General features: G+C 53.0%; 1 protein-coding gene across 1 annotated transcript in view; it reads left to right on the top strand.

The window, feature by feature from the left end:
* Positions 1 to 23,409, top strand: part of LOC144734907 (uncharacterized) — a 57,566-nt gene that overhangs the window by 4,893 nt on the left and 29,264 nt on the right. The window contains exon 2 of the mRNA XM_078617348.1: positions 20,411 to 20,501. The gene's annotated coding sequence lies outside the window, so the exon portion shown is untranslated. The remainder of the gene's footprint in view (positions 1 to 20,410; positions 20,502 to 23,409) is intronic.

Genomic DNA, 23,409 nt, shown 5'->3' with positions numbered 1-23,409 from the left:
CTCTTTAGGCGGACCGGCTACCCGGGGACTTGCTATCGGTCGCTTACACATGCGTGGTATTAAAATATTAATGATACAGTAGTCCCTCGGTTAACAGTGACATCGGTTAGCGGGTTTTCGGTGAACGTTTCGCCTCCCATAGGGACCCCATGGTTTCGATTTAGGGTAAAAAATAATAATTAATGGTACCGTTTTAATCTTGATTTGAAGCTTTCGTGACTGCAGGAAGCCATACTATTTGGTTCTTTCGGTAAAGTCACGTAGGTAGAAACAATAATCGATTACTTTCGATCGCAACACAAGCAACCTGAAGACGGTTGCTTGTGTTACGATCGAAACGTCGGTACCGTTTTTTGTCATGCACGCGGTGGAGAAATTTTCGGCCAATCCGAGCGCTTGTAAGTGGGGCTGACCCACGCCCTCAGCCAATCAGCGACGCCCATTTATGAGCGTTTAGACCTCGATTGGCTTTGCTTAAATGATACGTTTTCGGTGATGTTTAACTTATTTTTCAACTTATGAGTGAATTCGATGAACAGCTGTTTCGGCCAACGGTAGTTTTCGTGGAAAGGATTCAAGAAACGTTGACCGAGGGGCGACCTTCATACACTTTGTGGCCCTTCTGTCTATATCCACTGCTTGAGAAGGGGGCCCTCCTCACCCCTATGCCGTGTGGGTCGTGGTGGAGGAGGGCATTCGCCCATACTTCACCACGCTGTGCAGGTCGTCGGGCATGCACGTTGCGGGCATGGGTAGAATACCACCGCTGGGTGTTCACGCCATCTGGCGAGGTGTAAGACCCCCCCCCCCCGACCTCTCGTCAAAACCATGGCGAAGGCCGTCAACCCCGCGTGTGGGACCCTCGGCTGTGAGGCACGTAGCACAGTAACAAGGGACTCTGGGGGGGGGCTCGCCCCGAACCACACCCAGGCGGGCGAGTGGAGGTGGGTGGGGGGCAGAAAGCCGACACTGCGTCCCGAAGCAATGGACACGGCACGGGACACACAAAGCGTGCGGCGGCGGCGGTGCCGGAGAGGTTTAGAATTTCTCGTAATGAGCCCCCACCCCGCTGCACCCCCCCCCACCCCATATTTGCCCACTCGGTGAATGGGAAGTGGGTTGGAGAGAGGGGGGGGCAAATAAACCCATCCCCCGGTCGAGACGGTGTGGTTTCCTAATCACCACGATTACTCTTCACGGCTCCTCTCCGCGTGGCTCCCCCCCCCTCTCTCTGCGGCCAGACGACTCAGAAGCGGCAGGCGGCAGGAGAGCCAGCGGTGGCTCACAAACCAGACGTGGGCCGCAGGCAATTTCGCTCAGGGTGCATTCAAAGGCGCGGTACCGCATTGCGCGGATGTTAACGGCGATTGTTTTCACCACCCTCGACCCGCTGCCGTAAGAATGTGGAATTTCCATCACTGGCCGAGAGAGCTATGATATCATTGAGTGCCGTCTCTAACCAGTGGCGTGGTGCGGTTGGCATGGGCCCTGGTGCAAGGGATGATGATATATTCCCACCCCTGTCTGCGTAGCCCCCCGGTGCCAGGGCCACTTGAGGCTGTGGCAACGACGTAGACTGTGTGAGTCTGTGGGTCTCTGTGCGAGTCTGTGGGTCTCTGTGCGAGTCCGTGGGTCTCTGTGCGAGTCCGTGGGTCTGTGTGCGAGTCCGTGGGTCTCTGTCCGAGTCTGTGGGTCTCCGTGCGAGTCTGTGGGTCTCCGTGCGAGTATGTGCGTCTCTGCGAGTCTGTGGGTCTCTGTGCGAGTATGTGGGTCTCTGTGCGAGTCTGTGCGTCTCTGTGCGAGTCTGTGGATCTCCGTGCGAGTCTGTGGGTCTCTGTGCGAGTCCGTGGGTCTCTGTGCGAGTCTGTGCGTCTCTGTGCGAGTCTGTGGGTCTCCGTGCGAGTCTGTGGGTCTTCGTGCGAGTCTGTGGGTCTCCGTGCGAGTCTGTGGGTCTCTGTGCGAGTCTGTGGGTCTCCGTGCGAGTCTGTGGGTCTCTGTGCGAGTCTGTGGGTCTCCGTGCGAGTCTGTGGGTCTCTGTGCGAGTCTGTGCATCTCTGCGAGTCTGTGGGTCTCTGTGCGAGTATGTGGGTCTCTGTGCGAGTCTGTGCGTCTCTGTGCGAGTCTGTGGGTCTCCGTGCGAGTCTGTGGGTCTCCGTGCGAGTCTGTGCGTCTCTGCGAGTCTGTGGGTCTCTGTGCGAGTCCGTGGGTCTCTGTGCGAGTCTGTGGGTCTCTGTGCGAGTCTGTGGGTCTCTTTGCGAGTCCGTGGGTCTCTGTGCGAGTCCGTGGGTCTCTATGCGAGTCCGTGGGTCTCTGTGCGAGTCCGGGGGTCTCTGTGCGAGTCTGTGTGTCTCTGTGTGCGAGTCTGTGTGTCTCTGTGTGCGAGTCTGTGGGTCTCTGTGCGAGTCTGGGTCTCTGTGGGAGTCTGTGGGTCTCTGTGTGAGTCTGTGGTTCTCTGTGCGAGTCTGTGGGTCTCTGTGCTAGTCTGTGGGTCCATGTGGGGAGTCTGTGGGTCTCTGTGCGAGTCTGTGGGTCTCTGTGCGAGTCTATGGGTCTCTGTGTGAATCTGTGGGTCTCTGTGCGAGTCTGTGGGTCTCTGTGCGAGTCTGTGGGTCTCTGTGCGAGTCTATGGGTCTCTGTGTGCGAGTCTATGGGTCTCTGTGCGAGTCTATGGGTCTCTGTGCGAGTCTATGTATGTTGAACTCTTTAGCACTGTATGTAGCCAACCGTGCTAATCGGAGGTGCGGCGGAAGGACAACAAACTAAACACGAAAAAGCGACGCCACCGCCGCACCGCCACCGTTTGTGTAACCACTTTGGCCTTGCGAGAGATTTGGGGTGAATTCAGAAAGCGAACTTCCCCAGGAGGTTTAGTCGGAGGTTCTGCTCTGGGTAGGGTGGCGCGTTGAGTTCTCTCTTCCTCCGTGTCACGGTGGCTCTGAAAAGTTGGGTTGCCCTCACGCCATTCCTCACGATAAGATTTAAAAAATTTCACGACGTTGCCGATCGTTGCGATATCAGTTTGACCTTAACTCTCTGTTAAAGCTTTTTTTTATAAATATGTTTTGCTCTGTTATCTTTGTGCTTTGCTGTACTCCAAAGTACCACACGTAAAGACATCAACAACAAAAAATTCAACTCCTGTTCGTACAACCTATAATGCTTACACAGCATATGCTCAGGTTGCTCAGGACACAATTAAATAGTGAAATAAAGCGGAGATGTCACAATTGCGGTGCTGCCAAATTCATTATCAAGAACATCGGGCAAAGCGCTAAATCTCGCGGATGAGACGCATTCACTTCACAAATTGTTTGATGCCTCTGCGTTGGCAGTGGTGCTCAAAGCAAAATAAACATAAAAAGTAATGTTCAATTTTGAATAATAAAAAAAAAATCTGAACGCGCTCATCAACAATGCTCTGGCCTGTACCGTATGTCGGCGATGTTCCAGGCAAAGGCCCTTTTTTGCCCGAAACGTCGCCAATTATATAATTTTTCGTCATTTTAAGGCCACAGTGATGTTTACGAGTAGGTTAAGATTGAATTTTTTCATAAAAAAAATACTTAACCATTTCTGTTCGGCGAGTTTTGTTGACACATACACTTGCCGACTGAGCGACGATTATCGCGATGCAACGTACATAATTCTTGCAAATCCGTGGCTCCTTACAATTGTTGCGCCGGTGTTCCAACGGAGTGTCGCCCATATTGCGTTAGAGGGCGGTTAGCCGTTGGTGCTGGGTGGCAGGGGAGGGGGCCAGTCTGCATCGGCACCAGTGCCGTGGCTCATCCACGCACGGCGGCTAGAGGCGGTTGGCGGTTGGGGCGGCTCGGTCGGCTCGCCACGCGGTGGCCCCTCCGTGACATTTAGCGGCGCATGACTGGCAGATGTGTGTGTGTGTGCGCGCGCGCGCGTGTGTGGTGCATGTATATCCTCTTACAAGAAACAAAAAAAACATTGGTCAGAAGCGTCTAATTGTAGCAAATATTTCCCGTCGTAGCTGTGTGTATGTGTGCGTGTGTGTTTTCATCTCCAAAGCTTTGTCCTTGAACGTGACTTTTTCAAACCAAATATAAAATAAAAACCAGTCGTGCCAGTTTTGATCCCAAAGAGCCAGCGGTTTGAATGTCCCCATCGAGGCGGAGGTGCGTGCGCTACGAAACGAGGGGCTTTGTGTTGGAGTTTTAGGCGCGCGACTGCTTTTTTGTACTGCTTTAACGCTGCTACGGCGTTGTTATGACGAAAAAAATCATGCTTAGCTCTCCGTTGTATTTTCGGGTTGAGGAAAGCCACTCCCTTGCGTGGAGTGCACCAGTGCAACGTCGGACGCCGTGCCGAACCAAACACACACGTCGGAGGAATGAGTTGAGGCTGCAGTGTATGACGAAAGAATTGAAACTGGGATGAAGAATGAATTGAGACGAGTGGATCGAGACTGGAATGAATGGAGAATGAATCGAGACCCTGGTGAATGATGAATTGAGACGAGGGGTTTACGACTGGATTCAATGAATGAAGAAAGAATTGAGACTGTGATGAAGAATGAATTGAGACGAGTGGATCGAGACTGGAATGAATGGAGAATGAATCGAGACCCGGGTGAATGATGAATTGAGACGAGGGGTTTACGACTGGATTCAATGAATGAAGAAAGAATTGAGACTGTGATGAAGAATGAATTGAGACGAGTGGAGTGAGACTGGAATGAATGGAGAATGAATCGAGACCCGGGTGAATGATGAATTGAGACGAGGGGTTTACGACTGGATTGATTGAATGAATGAAGAAAGAATTGAGACTGTGATGAAGAATGAATTGAGACGAGTGGATCGAGACTGGAATGAATGGAGAATGAATCGAGACCCGGGTGAATGATGAATTGAGACGAGGGGTTTTACGACTGGATTCAATGAATGAAGAAAGAATTGAGACTGTGATGAAGAATGAATTGAGACGAGTGGATCGAGACTGGAATGAATGGAGAAAGAATCGAGACCCGGGTGAATGATGAATTGAGACGAGGGGTTTACGACTGGATTGAATGAATGAAGAAAGAATTGAAACTGGGATGAAGAATGAATTGGGACGAGTGGATCGAGACTGGAATGAATGGAGAATGAATCGAGATGCGGGTGAATGATGAATTGAGACGAGGGGTTTACGAATAGATTGAATGAATGAAGAAAGAATTGAAACTGGGATGAAGAATGAATTGGGACGAGTGGATCGAGACTGGAATGAATGGAGAATGAATCGAGATGCGGGTGAATGATGAATTGAGACGAGGGGTTTACGACTGGATTGAATGAATGAAGAAAGAATTGAGACTGGGATGAAGAATTAATTGAGACGAGTGGATCGAGACTGGAATGAATGGAGAAAGAATCGAGACCCGGGTGAATGATGAATTGAGACGAGGGGTTTTACGACTGGATTGAATGAATGAAGAAATAATTGAGACTGGGATGAAGAATTAATTGAGACGAGTGGATCGAGACTGGAATGAATGAATTGCGACGGGGAAGGTGAGGGTGGGTGGGTGGGGGGATGAATCTCGAATGAAGAACGACTGGGGTCCGAGTACAGTGCCACGGCGTGGTGCGGGCTGCCACGATTGGCCACGGACCCGCGCCGCCGCTACCGCTGGACCCCAGAATTCCGCACCGGAGCCGCCGGCTGCTGCTGCTGCTACCATCCCAGCCCCAAATGTGTTCTGCAGGTGGTGGCGCTCTGCGTGCATGGCCACGTCAGTCGTCGGGTTATATGGCAACGAGCGGTGATTTACAGCGCTTGTCTCAATCCCAGTGCTGGGTGAAGGCCTCCTACCCGACACCACAACCCACTCCCCTCCGTCCCAAACGTCGTGTTGGTCACGGACGCTTTTGTTTGACCATACTTCACCACGCTGGTCCAGTGCAGGTTCGTGATAGGTGGCCGGGGAAGGAGGGGGGGTTCAGATATCACACTCGCTCGCCACTGATGTTGGCCGTGAATCACCGCTGGGGTCGCGGGGTTCGTGCAGCGTTGTGCGTCAACCGCGCGATCCGTGCAGCATATGGTTTTTGGTTCGTGCACTGTACAGAGTGGTCCAGATGTCTTGTGACCCCCCTCCCACCCCCGCCTCCATGAATTGACCCCGAACATTTTTTTCCCTTCGCATATTCTTTTCTGTTTAAAAAAAGTAACCTGACTTTAAAAAAAGATATCAATTTTTAGAGAATTAAATTGGGGGGGGGGGGGGGGGTCATAGGTCACAGAACATCTGGACCTCCCTGTAAACATGAGATGCTGCTGCTGTGGTGGTGGTGGTGATGGTGGTGGTGATGGTGGTAGTGATGGTGTTGGTGATGGGCAGCACACTGGACATGAAATCCATGTAATCACCGGTTCCATCACCTTGCGTTTCAGCTGAGACAATGGGGGCATGGTTCTGAAATGCCCGTGCCTCTGTCCACCCAGCAGCGGGAATGTGAGTCGATCGGTAGGATGCGCGCGGTGGGGTAAAGTGCGGGCAATACCGTGGAAGAGTAGGCCAAACACCCTCCACGAGAGGGTCTCTCTCTCTCGTCGTGCAAGGCGCTCGTCACGAAGTCACGTTCCACCGTTGACGGTCTGCGGTCGCTTGCCAGTTGGGCCACGGTATCGCTATATGTCAACCCAAATGAGTATTCTGCGGCAACATCTGCCAAAGTTGGAACTCCACGCCGGCGCACATTTGGCCCTCTTTACGAATGACGCCACGGGATCTTTCACGTCCACCGTTGCAGCAGAGGGCGATCGGTACGTTATGGTCAACGTGATCAGGCCTGCCGGCAGATTCGAACCGCGCACCTTTCGTAACCGTGGCGCGAGAGCGGGGCCAACGAGCGTGAGCACGGGAACTCAGGGCTGCACCTTTGCCTTCACATTCTACTAAACGTCACGGGGAGGTTGATTTCTCATTCTCCCCCCTGCCGCTCCGGGTGTCACCGCTTCTCCGCGCCACGTGGAACCAAATCCACGTTCACTCGTGCCGCCCATCACGGCTGCCAGATCATTTGTTATTTTCAGAAGTGAAACATTTTCTCTTTTGGGAGGAAGTTCTTTCAAAGTCATTGTGCACTGCCAAGTTTGTGTTTGTTTGTTGTACCATCTGCGTCTCTCTCCCACGCGTGGCGAGGTGTGAACGTGGAAGTGAGAGTCACGGCGGAATGTGGGTGGTTTACCCGGTTCGACTGGGCACAAAAGCAATTATTTATCGATGTTCACCGAGGTGCGATGTGCAAACTGGGGAGACAAAGGCGGCCGAGGAGGGCTGCTGGTCACCCACCCCCTCCCTCCTCGTGCCCCGTGCCGGCCTTAATGGGAGGAGCTCGTTAACGACACTTTCCCCAACCTTCTTTTAAGGCTATACGGGCGATCTGTGTCATTGTGTTTTATGCATGGGGAGTGGTTTTGCATATGTGCCATTTCTTTGTGTGCGGAGTGAAATCCGAACCAGTCTTTGGTCCTCACCTTCAATGAGTTGTTGTCAAACTAGGAAAGGACCCCCATTGTCGTAAAAGGGTCCTTGCGTGTAACATCGGCAATTCAACAGCATTGGCTCAAGCAAGCCGGACTGCTGATGAGACACTGTCGTGTCAAAACCGTTCCACAGTTGTGCTCGTCGCGAATCAACGCTGCTGAAACGATGCGGAAAGAAAGGCTGTGTGTGCGGCTGATGGGATGTGTTAAGAAATACTTTTAATTTGGACAAATGCTTTTCACGCGATGTCCCTTTCTCGGTTTTGGAAAGAACAGCCAAGTCTCTTCTAACGACGACGTTGCCAAAGTTGCCGATTTACTGCACCCACTGAATTGAACACGTGGATGGGGGGGGGAGATGTTGGTGCCGTTTCGTGTAGCCGGTGTAGCCAGTGTGTTCTGTGTCAGTCACAGTCGTGAGTCGAGCCAACGACGACAGCGTGTGGGAGTGTTAGTTGGAGTCTTCGTCTTCGCGTGCGGAGGCCACGTGCAGTCAAACGTGGAGTCAACATCCCCCCCCCACCACCACGTTCTCTGGTATGAAACATAACAATAGGTTTGATCCTTTCTGCCAATACAACAGGAGTTGTGTTTAGATGTTCAAACAACAACCTATATACCTTTTGCAAGGAATCGAGTCTGCATTTACCGCACATACTTTTGGCAGAACATGCAAACAAAAAGGCTCTGTTAATGATATTTGCATTGTTTTTTAAACTGATTGGCCTGCACGGGAGACAGCCTTCTTCATGGCCTAGTCTCACCAGCAGTGTTCGACCAGGGAAGAGCGCCAAGAGGCGAGCAGCACGAAGACAATCCTTGGGTCAAGCAATTATATCTATGGGACCTTTTATTGCAGTATCCAAAATTATGAAAAATTAGAAATAGGTTTTTACCATTTTTAAATCCTTTATATTAAGTTAAATTGCTTGCTTGCTTGCGTGCTTGCGTGCTTGCTTGCTTGCTTACGACCGTGCAAATCTTTCGGTCGTTTTTTAACCCACTTCCCGTGATCCAATCGAGCTGACATTTTGCACACAGACTCGTTGTGCGTGACAATTAATTTTCGTGAAAATTTTTTTCCAAAATTTTACACTGTTTAGGGAATTTTTTTAAAATATTTAATTACCAATTGCTTAATGGTGGCAGACAATCATCTGACCCATAGGTGGCAGCCATCTCAAGCCAGAGGACGAGAGGACTCTAGCCGCCCGTTTCATGATGACGCAAATGTTGACTAACCACATGGCATGAAATCCCTGTCCCCACGCTGTACAGTGGAGACTATTTATAGAGCAGTTAAATTGAAGCCGCCAGGTTCTTGAAAGTGGTAAAACGGGTCAACGCTAGTGCCTTCGGGAATATACGGGGCATGTCAAGAGGTGATCTTACATATAAAGGATTTATAGTGAAAAACTTTGTTTTTACGGGTTAATTTTTTGGCAATAAAACAGGTGTTACGATGTCCAAACATCAAACTCTAAACCTTTTGCAAGGAATCAAGTCTGCGTTAAAAACACATACTGTACATGTGGCAAAACGTGCAAACAAACATGCTCTGATAAATTGTTTGCACTTTTGTTTGCGTGTTTTGGTATCTATTTGCTGTTAGAACATCTGGACACCTCCTGTTTTATTGCCAGAGCGGGTAAAGCCTATTCCTATTTTTCATACTTTGATACTGGCAAACACATTCCTGCGGAGGGAGCTGGTAGAAACGTTGGGTTGCTCGGTCAATGGCCAGGGTCAACGGCGGCGTGGTGTATTCCGCAAATATGCCCGACTGTAGGGGCGGGCACAAGCCGGCGTGAGTAGGTTAAACGTTGAGTTTTATAAGGGCACCACGGGGTGACCAGCCCCTCCCCACCCAGCCCCACCGCTCCCACCCCCCACCCAGCCCCTCCCCACCCTCCCCACCCAGCCCCTCCCCACCCTCCCCACCCAGCCCCTCCCCACCCTCCCCTCCCCACCCAGCCCCTCCCTCCCCACCCAGCCCCTCCCTACACGACGGACACAATAATCCCCTGTGGGCTGGTGTAACCAGGAGGTTCCTACCAGTAAAAGGTTCTGTAAATACCCCCTCACCCCGCCGCCAAGTGATGAATATTGCTGTGAGGGGTGCGAAGTTTTAAACCCCCTGCACCCCGGCTATATCTCACAATAAACACGGGGGCAATGTCTCTCCACGTAAAACAAGAACAGCGGTATTTCGTATTTATTCCATCAGCCGGCACAAACGGCCGTGCCGGGTAGCGTGACGTTGGCCAGCGTTGACTGAAGATGATCGACACTTTCGACCCGGGCTTTCGACATTCGGGGTTTATTTAATCTTCGTTTTAATGCGGAGAGGCGGATACGTGAAGAAGACGTTGATTGACGATGCACTTTGTTATTTAATGATCTCCACAACGGACGCTCGCGATTATTTCGAGTCCAATATTAATCGGCTCGGGACAATCGGTGAACTCTGTCGATCTTTTTTCGTCTAAAAGAAAAGAAAAACACGCGAATATCGTCACCGATTTCAGCAAACAAAATCACCGCCGCATCAAATCTGTGCGTGGACTCCAAAGCTGCCACGTGGACAGCAATCGAACGTGTTCAGCCGTGACGATAATAACGATGATGATGAAGGTAATTCAGCACTTTTCAATGTAAAGCTTTCGTGACTGCAGGGATTCATACTCTTGGTTCTTTCGGTAAAGTCACGTAGAAGGGAAATAATAAAATAATACAAATAAAACTATTAAATTATCACGACGTTTAGATTGCAACACATGCAATCATCATCAGGTGTGAAAACCACCGCCACTTTTTTTAAAAATGTTCTTGCTGTGGTTTTCACACCTGATGATGATTGCTTGTGTTGCAATCGAAACGTCGTGAGAATTTAATTGTTCTATTTTTATTATTTTATTATTTCCCTTCTACGTGACTTTACCGAAAGAACCAAGAATATAATTCAGCACTGTACGATAGTGGTCGTCATTCCAACGTTTGGAGAGGTCACGCTGCCATGCTTCCGACCTCAACCAGTTCCAGACTTTTAGAATTACCGGTTTGATACCCACTTCAGTATTTCCGTGTTGCTTATTTATTTATATTATCATTACTATTCCACTTGGGGTTTTTTTTTTAACCGGGAGAGCCTCACCGAGTCTTGAGACTCAGCAGGAGTTCTGCCGAATCGAGTCTAACCCCACTTGAGTGTTCAGCACTGGGGAGATGCTTGGCCAATCACAGTTACCCTTTCGTGCTTTCGTTTATTTGAGCTGTCGTCTCTATAAAGTGTCAAATATTTGACTGCACGTATTTACACTCTTACGAGTGGGGTTGTTAAGAAGCGCATTTGCGTTCACTCAGAACACGCGTGTATTGGGGTGGGGAGTGGTGGCGCAGTGGTTAGCGCCCTGCGCCGTGAAACTGACGACACGAGTTTGAGTCCTCCCGTCACGGTGCTCGCCAGCGTGGTGAAGTATGGTCAAACGCGACATGAATGACGCAGGCAGGCAGGCAGGTAGGTAGGAAGGCATGTGTGTAAGTGGGCAGGTAGGGAGGTATGTAGTTAGGAATCTAGATAGCATGTTTACAGAAATGAGCGTGGAATTCCCACCACCGTGTGATTTGGAGCTGAGCACAATACATTCGCATCTCGTTTGAGCGTGAAATCGACGTTTAACTTATTTTAATGTGTACAGTATCATAGCTTTCAACCCATACGGTTTACCCGTTATTCTTGTGCAGGGAAATTGAGTTTTCAGGTCTATACGGTGTACAGCCGTTTCAATGCGGGCAAAAACAACATATTGCTTTGTCTATTTGTTTGTGTTTCTCCCTTGTGATGGCACTTTGTAGGATGAACGTTGAGATTAGGGGCACGGGGTGACCAGTACGGTCTGAATTGGTCTGTAATATAGTAATAGGTTTTTACCCTTTCAACTGGTACAAAAACTGACACCTCTATACAAGGCATCATGTTTGCAATAACCACAACACAAGCAGTCAAAATGCAAACACTGCTTGTGTTGTGGTTATTGCAAACATGAGTTTTATTATTATGATTTTATTATTTCCCTGACTTTACCGAAAGAACCAAGAAGATGATGCCTTGTATAAAGGTGTCAGTTTTTGTACCAGTTGAAAGGGTAAAACCCTATTACTATATTTTGCCACTGGTAAAGGAGATGTCTCATAGTGGTCTGTAATAATAAGGTAGGGGCACTAATAAGGAGCTGACATGTCTGCAGTATTCACTTAAGAACTTTCACGGATGATGGATGGAAGGATGATGGATGGAAGGATGATGGATGGGGATGATGGATGGGCATGATGGATGGGGATAATTATGCAAACTCCGCCTACCGCCACCGCGAAACCACGCCCACAGTATCCGCCTCCTCCTTCCCCTCCCCCCTCGCGCACGCCACTACTCCGCTGCTGTCTGCCGCTCGGAAGTTTCCCTTCTTCCCTTCTTCCCCCGCCGCTCTCGACGCTTGCTTCGCTCGCTCGCTCAACGTCGCCGTCGCCCACATGGGAACCCTCTGCGCACGGAGCGCCGCGGCGTCGTCTCGCTCGACGATCATCCGTCTCGTGCCGTGACAAACAAACACACACACAACCACGCAGGTGGCCTCGGAGACAATCATCATGGTGAGTTGGGTGAGAGTTGTCGGCTTGTGCGCGGTTTGCGGTGGTGCCGGTTGTTGTGTGCAGCAGCTACGAGCCCGGCAGAGACCACGGCCAACATCGCTGGCGGATTATTTGAACCGGTCCTGGGCCTCCCCTAGGTCGACTCGGCCTCGAATGCGTACCTGGTGTAGCAGTGCGTAAACATCGCCGCTGGGGAGACAAAGGCGGCCGGGCGTGGTGATGGTCACCCACCCCCCTCGTTTGTGTCGTGCCAGACTTCGTTGGTGCTGCTCGCTAACAGCACTTGCCCCTACAGTCTGTTGCAGGCTACACGGGGAATCTTCGTCTTTGTTGTCACGCGTTCATAGTTGACACAATTTGAATGTACTGTAATGTGTTTGAATGGTGTGGCTCAAGAGGGAAGCAAGAGTGAGCGATTTGAAGACAAATGCTTGTTCTAATCTCGGTTGTGGGGGGTTGACCCAGCCCATCACTGCCCTCTGGGGTCGATAAAATAAGTACCGCTTTCTGGGGAAGCCAACGGTTGGCTGTCTTGTGGTTAGACAAGCCCCTGCCATGGAAACGTGGAATATCCACCGCTGGCTCAGGCTGCTGTATAGTAAACCACGAGACGAGTACTCGTACCGTGATGTTCACTTTTAGTAGGGAATCGGGGGTTTAATAAATAAAGTACGGTGCAGTGAACGTGTGTGTTGTAGTACACGTTGTAGTAGTGTGTGTGTGTCAACAAACCCTTATCAGTGCCACTACATTATTATAGAACAATTCAGACCGTATTGGTCGCCCCGTGCCCCTGATCAATCTCAACGTTCATCCTGCAAAGTGTCATCACAAGGAGAGAAACACAAACAAATAGACAAAAAAATGCTTTTTTTGCCCATTTTGTAACGCCGTATGGACCTGAAAACTCAATCTCCCTGCACAAGAATTACGGGGTCAACCGTATGGGCTGACATCTATGGAGTGTACACACACACATGCTATAATGCACTGCTCTTTAAGCCCAACATACCGAGTTAAATTCCCTGCCACGGCAACACGTCACCGGTGAATATCCGACACCGGTCATGTACCTGCCCCTGTACGTTGACTCAGCCTGAAATGAGCGCCTGGTGCAGTGCGTAAAGACATGAGTGATGGGCGAGACAACGCATGATGCCTCCTGCGTGGTGCAGACCACGCACCGTGCCACCTCGCCTCCTCTTCCAGCCTTAATAGGTGCTTGCTAATCACCCTTGGCCTAACAACGGTGCACAGGCTACACGGGCGGCGAGGGAGGGAAAATCTTTGTCCTTTCTCATGCGTATCCACATTGTTTTTAAAGTGTTATTGCTATTCATCCTATGTGTGTTTGCTGTAACAAGTGGATTGTCATCGTGCCGAATTCGGCCGCGTATGTTTTGGCCCAAACCGCCAACCCACACTGACCGGCGTGGGGAAGTATGGTCAAATAACTCTCGCCGCGTGCAGCTGTAGATCGACGCGTTTGTTTTTTGTGCACGATTTGTAATGTTGTAATTGAACTGTGCACGCGTGTTGTATGTATGTATGTACTGTGTGTGTGTATGGGTGTTGATTGGCACAGTAGGGGGGGTACAGCTGCTGGTGCATCTACCGGTCATCTCAATCAGCCATCCCATGGCACCTGCAGGGTCTGTCCCGAGACCTCCTGTCAGCGAGCCTTCGACACTTCACGTGGCCTCAAAGTGCACCTAGCCTGGCACAGGCGCCGCGGTGACGTCACCCAGTGGCAAATGACGGGTGTTGTTTGGAAGGGGTTGCGTGTGCCTTGTGTGTGTTTCCATTGTTGTTATATTTCGTGTAATTGTGGGGGGCTGGGGATTGGAGGAGGAGGTGTGTGGAGCGGTGGTGCCGTGGTTAGCGCGTTGGTTTTGTGACCTGGAATTGGAGTCCTGGGCCAAGGCTGACACCAGTGGTGTGCGTTTAGTCTCAACTGGTCATGTGGGTCCTCTTCATCAACCCGCGCTGAGCGGCGGAGGTGAAGTTATGGATGCAACGATACTGGCAGTCCCCGAGTCGTGGTTTGACACAGGGCTGTGCATTGTGTGTGATAATGTTGTTGTTGTGTGTTGTGTACATGTAATGTGTGTGTGTTGTGTACATGTAATGTGTGTGTGTGGGGAGCGGTGGTGTAGCGGTTAGCGCGCTGCACTACGAACCCGGCGACCCGAGTTCGATTCCCGGCTCACGGCCAAGATCGGTGATGATTATCTAAACCGGTCCTGGGCCTCCCCTCGGTCGACTCAGCCTCAAATGAGTACCTGGTGCGGTGTGTAAACGTCGCAAATGGGGAGACAAAGGCGGCCGGGCGTGGTGCTGGCCACCCACCCCCTCATGTGCCGTGTCGGCCTTCGTAGGTGCTCGCTAACAGCACTTGCTCCTACAGTCTGTTAAGCCTACACGGGGGATCTTTGTCTTTTTTGTATACATTTAATGTGTGTGTATGTTGTATACATCTAATTGTGTGTGTGTGTGTGCACGTGCGGTGTGCTCTTGTGTAATGGGAACAATTTATGATCTGTGTACAGGGACTCTGCTACTTACAAACATTTAGAGATACGAACAAACCTTGTCCCGTATGTCCAGTTGCCTATTCAGACCGAGAGTCGTAAGTTCAACCGCCGCGCAATAGATGGCGGTAAGGTGGCGTCTACATCTCCAAACATGAACCAGCTGCATCTACATCTACAGGAGATTATATATATTTTAAAGCCATTCATCGTGTTGAGTGTACACGCCGTACCACATGTTTCGAATCGACAGGAGTAAAGTTGGACTTATGAATAGGCCTCGGCAAGGTCTGGTAATTTAAAGGTAAAGGGTAGAAGGTGTCGACATGCCAAGGGGTAAGGTAAAGGGTAGGGTAAAGGTAGCGTGGAAGAATTACCCGGTAACTACCTTGTTTACCACTCGCTAAAAGCTCCGTGGTGCAGTCCGTGGCCTCCATTTAAAATTGGAGTAATCGAGAGTATTCTATATGAATAAAACACTCTACCTAGCATTTGCCTGTTATAAACCTTGTTCATGTGTAGTAGTGCCCCAGTAATTACCCTGTAATCGGGTCATTTGTATGGGGTAAGGGTACAAGGTCGGGTAAAGGTAGGCTCGTTTTTATCTTTTACCTTACCTTGCCGAGACCTACTTATGAACAAATTGACTTACGGACAGACCTCTGTAACCTAACTTGTTCGTAAGTAGAAGAGTCCCTGTACAATACACTGCACGTTCCGTATTCGTTATTGCCTTAGTTTGGCTCCGAAACCCATGACCATGGCCTACAAAAAGAATCATAATCAGCCAGTCCATCTCACGATGGATGGCACAAACTGGTATTTTCATTTTCCTATCCGTGCCTTAACAAAACAGTGTGTTTGCTACTACTGCAGTCTTTAGAACGTTTCCGTGCGTTGAATATATTTGAAGGTCGCGCCGAGTTTGTTGGGGCAAGTAAAATGGGCAGCAAACCTTTGTCACTCTCGTATCGGGGCCCTGTTTTATGTCAACACGCCGTGCGTACGCGTGCGGCGAGTTCCTGGTTACGAAGTGCAAACATCGGCCGCTGGGGAGACAAAGGCGGCCGGCGGTGTGCGTGGTGGTCACAGCCCGTGTGGGGGAGCGGTGGTGAAGTGGTTAGCGCGCTGGCCACCTCACCCCACCACACTCGTGTGCCGTGCCGGCCTTCATAGGTGCTGCTCGCTAACAGCACTTGCCCCCCCCCCCCTACAGTGTGTTCAGGCCCGATGGGGGAATCTTTATCTTCGTGTGTTTTTTTTCTTCTCAATTATTCCATGCAAACACAGGCTGGAAGCGAGAGGTGGGATGGGTGCTGTGTGTGTGTGGGGTGGTGGGGGGTGATTTACGACCGACGGTTAAACAAAAACGGGGGTAGGAGCAGTGGCATGGCATGGTTGGCATGGTCCTCTGTGACCCACTGTCCAGTTTCCTTCCGATTCATTACCTGGGGCCTGGGGAGCAGCAAGTGTGTGTGTGTGAGCGTGAGCGGAGCGCCGGGTGGCTAAAGCACAGCAAGTTGGTACAGTAGGGGGCACAGGTGGTGCATCAGCCAGTCATCTCGGTCATCTCGGTCAGTCGACCCGTGGCACCTGCTGGGTCTGCCTCGTGACCTCCTGCCAGCGGGCGTTCGACACTTCACGTGGCCTCAAGGTGCACTTGGCCTGGCACAAGCGTCGTGGTGACGTCACCGCCACTTAGTGGCGAATGGCGGTTGTTGTTGTGTGTGTAAGGGGAGCGGTGGCGTACCGGTTAGCAGCGCGCTGCGCTACGAACCCGGCGGCCCGAGTTCCATTCCCGGCTCACGGCCAAGATCGGTGACGATTATCTGAACCGGTCCTGGGCGCTCCCCTAGGTCGACTCAGCCTCAAATGAGTACCTGGTGCGGTGTGTAAACGTCGCTGTGGAGACAGGCAGTTGGTTGTGGTGCTGGCCACCCACCCCCTCGTATGCCATCCTGGCCTTCATAGGTGCTCGCTAAAAGCACTTTCCCCAACAGTCTATTCAGCCTCATGGGGATGTTTGTCTTTGTGGATGTAAGTGTGTGTGTGTATGTATGTGTTTGAGTGTGTGTGTGAACATGCCTTTTTACCAAGTAATGCTCTATTGATCGTTGCTCTTCAATCAACAAGTGCATTCTGGCTCCCACGGATCAATGGGGCAGCTGCGAAGGCTGATGGGTGCTGGGTGCTGGGTGCGAAGGGTTGTGGGAGTGCTGGGTGCTCATAGTGATGGGTGATGGAAGAGGTGGGTGATGGGAGAGGTGGGTGATGGTAGAGGTGGGTGATGGGAGAGATGGGTGATGGAAGAGGTGGGTGATGGTAGAGGTGGGTGATGGTGGAGGTGGGTGATGGGAGAGATGGGTGATGGTAGAGATGGGTGATGGGAGTGATGGGTGATGGTAGAGGTGGGTGATGGAAGAGGTGGGTGATGGAAGAGGTGGGTGATGGAAGAGGTGGGTGATGGAAGAGGTGGGTGATGGAAGAGGTGGGTGATGGGAGAGATGGGTGATGGGAGAGATGGGTGCTAGAATAAATGAGTGCTAGGGTAGGTGGTTGCTGGAGAGATGGGTGATGGGAGAGGTGGGTGCTGGGAGAGAAAGGGGGGTGCTGTTAAGTGTTTTGAGAGTTTATTAATTTTTCAGCTGTTGGGATGTTTTGGCCGAAAGCGCGTAGCATTGTGTGTTGGTTCACATTGGCGATGGGAGGAGACCGGTGAACCCGGAGAAAACCCTTCCAGGACAGGGTGGGGGGGGGGACGGGGGGGAGAAAATACGAACTCCACACAGGAAGAAGAGACCTCTCTTGCCATGAAGCTCAAGTGTTACCACGACACCGGTAATGAGGAGAGCAATCAGTGACTTCATCAGATAACTCGGCTCTACACAGGATCGGAAACAGTCCCGTCCAATATCATAGTCGCCTTCCTGCTAGCCCCGCCTGGTGTAGATAGATCTATTTGAGGAGATTGAGTTCATCTTTCACAGCAATCTGGATTTCCCCCGCATATCTCACACTATAAATACAGCGACTGCTATCTGTTCACCCGTGTGGGCCCTGTGTGTTTATATCCTACCCCATGTACACTCATTCATTCGTTCCCCTTTGAGCAGGCTAGCAAACTGGTTTTCCCTGAGATTATAAGTACGAGGTTCCTATCCCACGTTTTACTTTTCCTCCCCACTGGCACTCCAAATAAACCCCAAGGGATGGGAACCGTGAGCCAAAGTGCCAGACCCAACCACTCTGTAATTTTGTCCGCTCCAAGAGATTTTCCTTTGCGACGGCGTTGTTGTTGTTGGCCGATTCTGGGACCATCAACCTCGTCGCTGGGAAGCCCCGGGGGAGGGAGAGGGCTTCCCGAGCGAGGGCCGATGGCTCCGAGTTAATCGCCAGTTGCTCGCCTTGTCATTCTCCCGCCCCGCGCCTCCGGTGACCACGGTTGTCTACGTACGGTGCCGACAGAAGTTCCACATACACGCGTTCGCTCTGACGTAGGCCGTGATGAGTCCGTGGAAAGATAGAGAACTGGACACCCTCCTGGAAAGTACACCTTGAGGGTCGGCGATGTTTCCCCGGTGAACCGGTGGCGGTCCGCTCAAGGAGACGGAGCCATGCCTCCGATGTAGATCCGGCCATAATCTCCAGGTGGTGATCGCACCTCCGATTTGCACGGTTGGCAACGTACAGTGCGATAGATATTCAACATACATACACCGCACCTCCGATTTAGCACGGTCGGCTACGTACGGTGTGAAAGAAGTTCAACATACGTAGTGCATCGTGGGTGCAGCTTGTGCGAAGGACTTAAAAGGGAAGCGTAAACACAAAGATGCGCTTGCTTGTGTTTATGCCTCTCGGTCATTGCGCTCTCCGCTCTTACCTCATCCAATAACAATTTCTCGGGCGCTGGGTAAATATTTTTCCATGCACACAGGTGTTGCGCACACAAGGCAGGCGTTGAATTTCCAATATACTCCCCCCCTCCACCTCATTATTCTATATCTCCTCCATTGTGTGGCTGCTAATGAATTCGATATCCGTGTCTAACAGGGCGCTCATTGATATGTGTTGACTTTTTGAGCTCGGAAGGGTAAAGGAGCGGCCGTGCAATTGCTTGCTTGGGCCGCCGCTAGCGGAAGGAGCCTCCACTGGAGGGAGCTCCAGGGAGCCCCTCCAGAGGGATCTCCAGAGAGCTGCAGAGAGCCCCTCTAGAGGGTATTTGGCCTACTCTTCCACGCTGGCCAGACGTCTTGGAATTGCTGGAAGTATCCTCCCTTTACCCACAGCACGCGACCTGCCGACGGACTCACTGTGATGGTGGTGGTGAACCGATGTTTGCTGCTGGGTGGACAGAAGCAGTGGGGTGGGGGGGGAGCGGGGGGGCATTTAAGAAACTTGTCCCGTTGCTTGAACTGCTGACAAGTGGAGCGATGAATGACAACGCCGAGTGGGGCTGCAGGCCCCCCAGCTGTTTGCGAGCGGTGACGCCAGCGCGCGCACTCACCACGCGTGGGCAGCACTGCCCCTGCGTGGCGGTGACGCCAGCGCGCGCACTCACCACGCGTGGGCAGCACTGCCCCTGCGTGGCGGTGACGCCAGCGCGCGCACTCACCACGCGTGGGCAGCACTGCCCCTGCGTGGCGGTGACGCCAGCGCGCGCACTCGCCACGCGTGGGCAGCACTGCCCCTGCGTGGCGGTGACGCCAGCGCGCGCACTCGCCACGTGTGGGCAGCACCGCCCCTGCGTGGCGGTGACGCCAGCGCGCGCACTCACCACGCGTGGGCAGCACCGCCCCTGCGTGGCGGTGACGCCAGCGCGCGCACTCACCACGCGTGGGCAGCACTGCCCCTGCGTGGCGGTGACGCCAGCGCGCGCACTCACCACGCGTGGGCAGCACTGCCCCTGTGTGGCGGTGACGCCAGCGCGCGCACTCACCACGCGTGGGCAGCACTGCCCCTGTGTGGCGGTGACGCCAGCGCGCGCACTCACCACGCGTGGGCAGCACTGCCCCTGTGTGGCGGTGACGCCAGCGCGCGCACTCACCACGCGTGGGCAGCACTGCCCCTGTGTGGCGGTGACGCCAGCGCGCGCACTCACCACGCGTAGGCAGCACTGCCCCTGCGTGGCGGTGACGCCAGCGCGCGCACTCACCACGCGTGGGCAGCACTGCCCCTGCGTGGCGGTGACGCCAGCGCGCGCACTCACCACGCGTGGGCAGCACTGCCCCTGCGTGGCGGTGACGGCGGCCTGCAGCGGCAGAGGCGACGACCGTCCGCTCCGCGGCCGGGCTGCGCGAGTGGAGAGGGGCGGGGGGTGCTGGATGGTAGCGACTCGGGGGGGTTGGGGTGGGGGATAGGGGAAGAGATGTCAGCGGGTGGATGAATGAGTGGGTGAGCAGGCGGGGGGGTGAGCGGAGAGTTGGTGGGCTGGCATGTGACAAGGTGAGCCGGCAGGCGAACATGTGGACGCGTGGGTGTGATCGCGTGAGTGAGTGGATGGTTGGGCAAGTAGGAGAGTGAGCGGGCGAGTAAGGAAGTGAGCGGGCGGTCGAGTGGGTGGGCAGGCGGGCATTGGGCGAGCGAGCGAAGTGGGTTGATGACCAAACGCACGTAACCCTCACTCCCCCTCTCTACCGTCTGTTTGCCTCGCCCCGATTGCTCGTACTGTTGTGTGTCTGTGTTGTCTTGCTGTCTGCTTACCTGTCCGTCTGCCCGTGGCACAGGTGTACACGGACGGCCGGACACGCCGCAGCGTCTCCTGCCCTGATCTCGGTGAGAGCTTCCCAGAGAATTCCGACTCCACTCCCGATCCGAGTGAGTAGCCCGCTGTGCGCGCTGCGTGTGTGTGTGCATATCGTGTGCGTGTGTGTGTTTACATTGTGTGTGTACATAGTGTGTGTGTGTGTGTGTACATATCGTGTGTGTTTGTTTACATCTCGTGTGTTTGTTTACATCCTGTGTATGTGTACACACACCGTGTATGTGTGTGCACGCCGTGTCGCCACGTGTCCTGGCTCGCCGGGGGTCGTCTCCGTGGTGACGGAGGAGGCAGCGGCGGCCATGCCGGGGAAGGGAACGCTCTCCGTCGACACGGAGACGTTCGCACCTCCCATTAGCAGCACGGTTGGCGGTGTGCGGTGCGAAAGAGGTTCTGCATGCGTACACGCGCGAAAGTCCTGGCGTTCGTCAGCCGCGTAACAACAACAACAACAACTGCGCTGCTCACCAAGACGACGCACTCCCACGTGGCTCTGCCTTCTCGCTCGGAGAGAGATTCTCCGTCTCGCTCCCCACGAGTCACCTCCCCCCCCCACCTCGCGTGCCGCCCCCCCCACCTCGCGTGCCCCCCATGGACACGCTCTCGTAACACGATCACCGGAGGAACGGGAGTTTTGACGGCCGTTGGCGTGGACCCCGCTCCCCCCCCCCCCCCCCGTGACCCCTGGCTGAGTCTCAAGTGATCGCTTTGCGACATTTCATTGTTTCTGCCGGTGAACAAAAGCCCCAGCCCTGTAACGCCCTCACCTGACCTGCCCCATATAAATCCCTGAGGATGTTGCGAAGATGTGTGTATGTGTGTATGTGTGTTATTATGTTTTTGTGTGGTCATGGCAGTATGTGTGTGTGCGTGCATGCTCCTGTTAGTGTGCGTGTGTGTGTGGTCGACTCAGTGATAGCGCAATGATATCCGCACTGCACTGCGAACCTGGCGGCACGAGTTCGATTCCCGGCTCAAGGCCACCAAAGCCGGTGGCTATTATTTGAACCAGTCCTGGGCCTCCTCTTAGGTTGACTAAGCCTCAAATAAGTACCTGGTACGGTGCGGTAAACATCGTCACTAGGGAGACAAAGGCGGCAGGGGGTGGTGCTGGTTACCCACGTGTGCTGTGCCGGCCTTCATAGGTGCTACTCGCTAACAACACTTGCCCCAAAAGCCTGTTAAGGCTATACAGGGGATCTTTGTATAGCTACACACAGCTTGGTTGTGTCTTTACATGTGTTTGTGAGTGCGTATCTGTGTTCATGTTTGCACACCTGCGTTTTATATCTATGGGTGCAATGTGCGCGCGTGTGCGTTGTGTGTGCATGCCTGTACGTACAGTGAGGGAAAAAAGTATTTGATCCCCTGCTGATTTTGTACGTTTGTCCACTGACAAAGAAATGATCAGTCTATAATTTTAATGGTAGGTTTATTTGAACAGTGAGAGACAGAATAACCACACCAAAATCCAAAAAAACGCATGTCAAAAATGTTATGAATTGATTTGCATTTTAATGAGGGAAATCGCTCGGGAGACAAAGGCGGCCGGGCATGATGCGCTCCACCCACCCGCTCTGTTGTGCCGTGTTGACCTTCGTAGGCGCTCGCGAACAGCACTTGCCCCAACAGTCTCTTATGGATTTACAAGTATGGGGGACCTTTGCTTTTGTGTGTGCCAGTGTGCGCTGTTTCACGCGCACATGTGTTCGCGTGTTCACACCTCTCGGCTCCCGCATTTGCACGTTGGTGGCGTGTGCGAGTGGTTGCACGCTCGTGGTTGCACGCTCGTGGTTGCCTGGACGTGGTTGCCTGGACATGGTTGCGCGCGCGTGGTTGTGGGCAAGTGGTTGTGTGCGCCGCGCATGTGGCCACAGCTGTGTGTGCGTGCGCGTGAGCGCGTTTGTTTGTTTACCCCTGTAGCGTGTAAACACCGTGTGCCGTTCATTACGACGGAGGGCGGTGGTGCCGCACCGAGCGGAGCCGGTGCGGTGGGTGTGGGAACCCTGCGGTTGGAGCTCGCGAGCTCTCTCCCATGGGGAGGGAACACGAGTGGGGCTTTTCTTTTGTCGTATTTCTTTCTTGAAGAGCGGTTTAAGCGAGGAGAGACGGCGGCAGGGAGGAAGGGGCAGAGGTCGCAATCGGGTACCCGATACCCGTACCCTACCCGATACCCGGCTACCCGTACCCGGCCGGGTACGGGTACCCGTTTGCGACCCTGGTGCGGCCTGGTACGGGTACGGATAGGCCGTGAGTCACTGGTGAGTAACCGTTTGTCACTCATTTCGGGTAGGGTACGGGTACGGGTAGGGAACGGGTACCCATTCCCTACCCGTACCCTGGTACGGCTGGGTACGGGTAAGGAATCAAAACCCGTTTGCGACCTCTGGGAAGGGGTGGTGGTGGTGGTGAGGAATCCCTTCCGCACAGCGGTGTTACAAGCGAGCGATTGCAGGGCTGCGCCTTTACTTATTTTATGCCCCCCCCACCTTCCCCGCCGCCCCACGAGGAAGGATGATGTGGTTGGTCAACAATGCCGCACGATAGCCGAGTTGATTTGGCCCCTTGCGGGAAAGTTAAATGGATGAACGTGCCGGCCTCGCCTGGCTCGTTCGTGAATTGTTAACTCCGTATCGGCATTCTCTACCCCCCCTCCCCCCCCCGAAACTTCAGGGGGGGTGAGCAGGAGGTGGAGGAGGGATGGGGGGCGGTGCGAGGAATGTGGAGATGGGGAGGTCGGACCCATAGTCACGTGCACACGCTGGCGAACTCGGGAGCATGAGCAGCAATACTTGGAGACCCGTAGACTGCCCCCCACCCACCCACTCACCTACTCGGCGTGAGAGACTCTGGGGGTGCAAGTGCTGTTCGCCAAGCACCTGTCAAGGCTGGTGCCTGTGGACGTATCACCAGTGCAGCGACATCCATTGTTGCGCGTACCTCCATTGCTCCCCCGTGTTCATA

This window comes from Lampetra planeri, chromosome 53 (genome assembly GCF_965212315.1).
Source record: "Lampetra planeri chromosome 53, kcLamPlan1.2.h2, whole genome shotgun sequence".
NCBI lineage: Eukaryota > Metazoa > Chordata > Hyperoartia > Petromyzontiformes > Petromyzontidae > Lampetra > Lampetra planeri.
The sequence above is the reverse complement of the archived record's forward strand: the minus strand, read 5'-3'. Positions and strand labels throughout refer to the sequence as shown.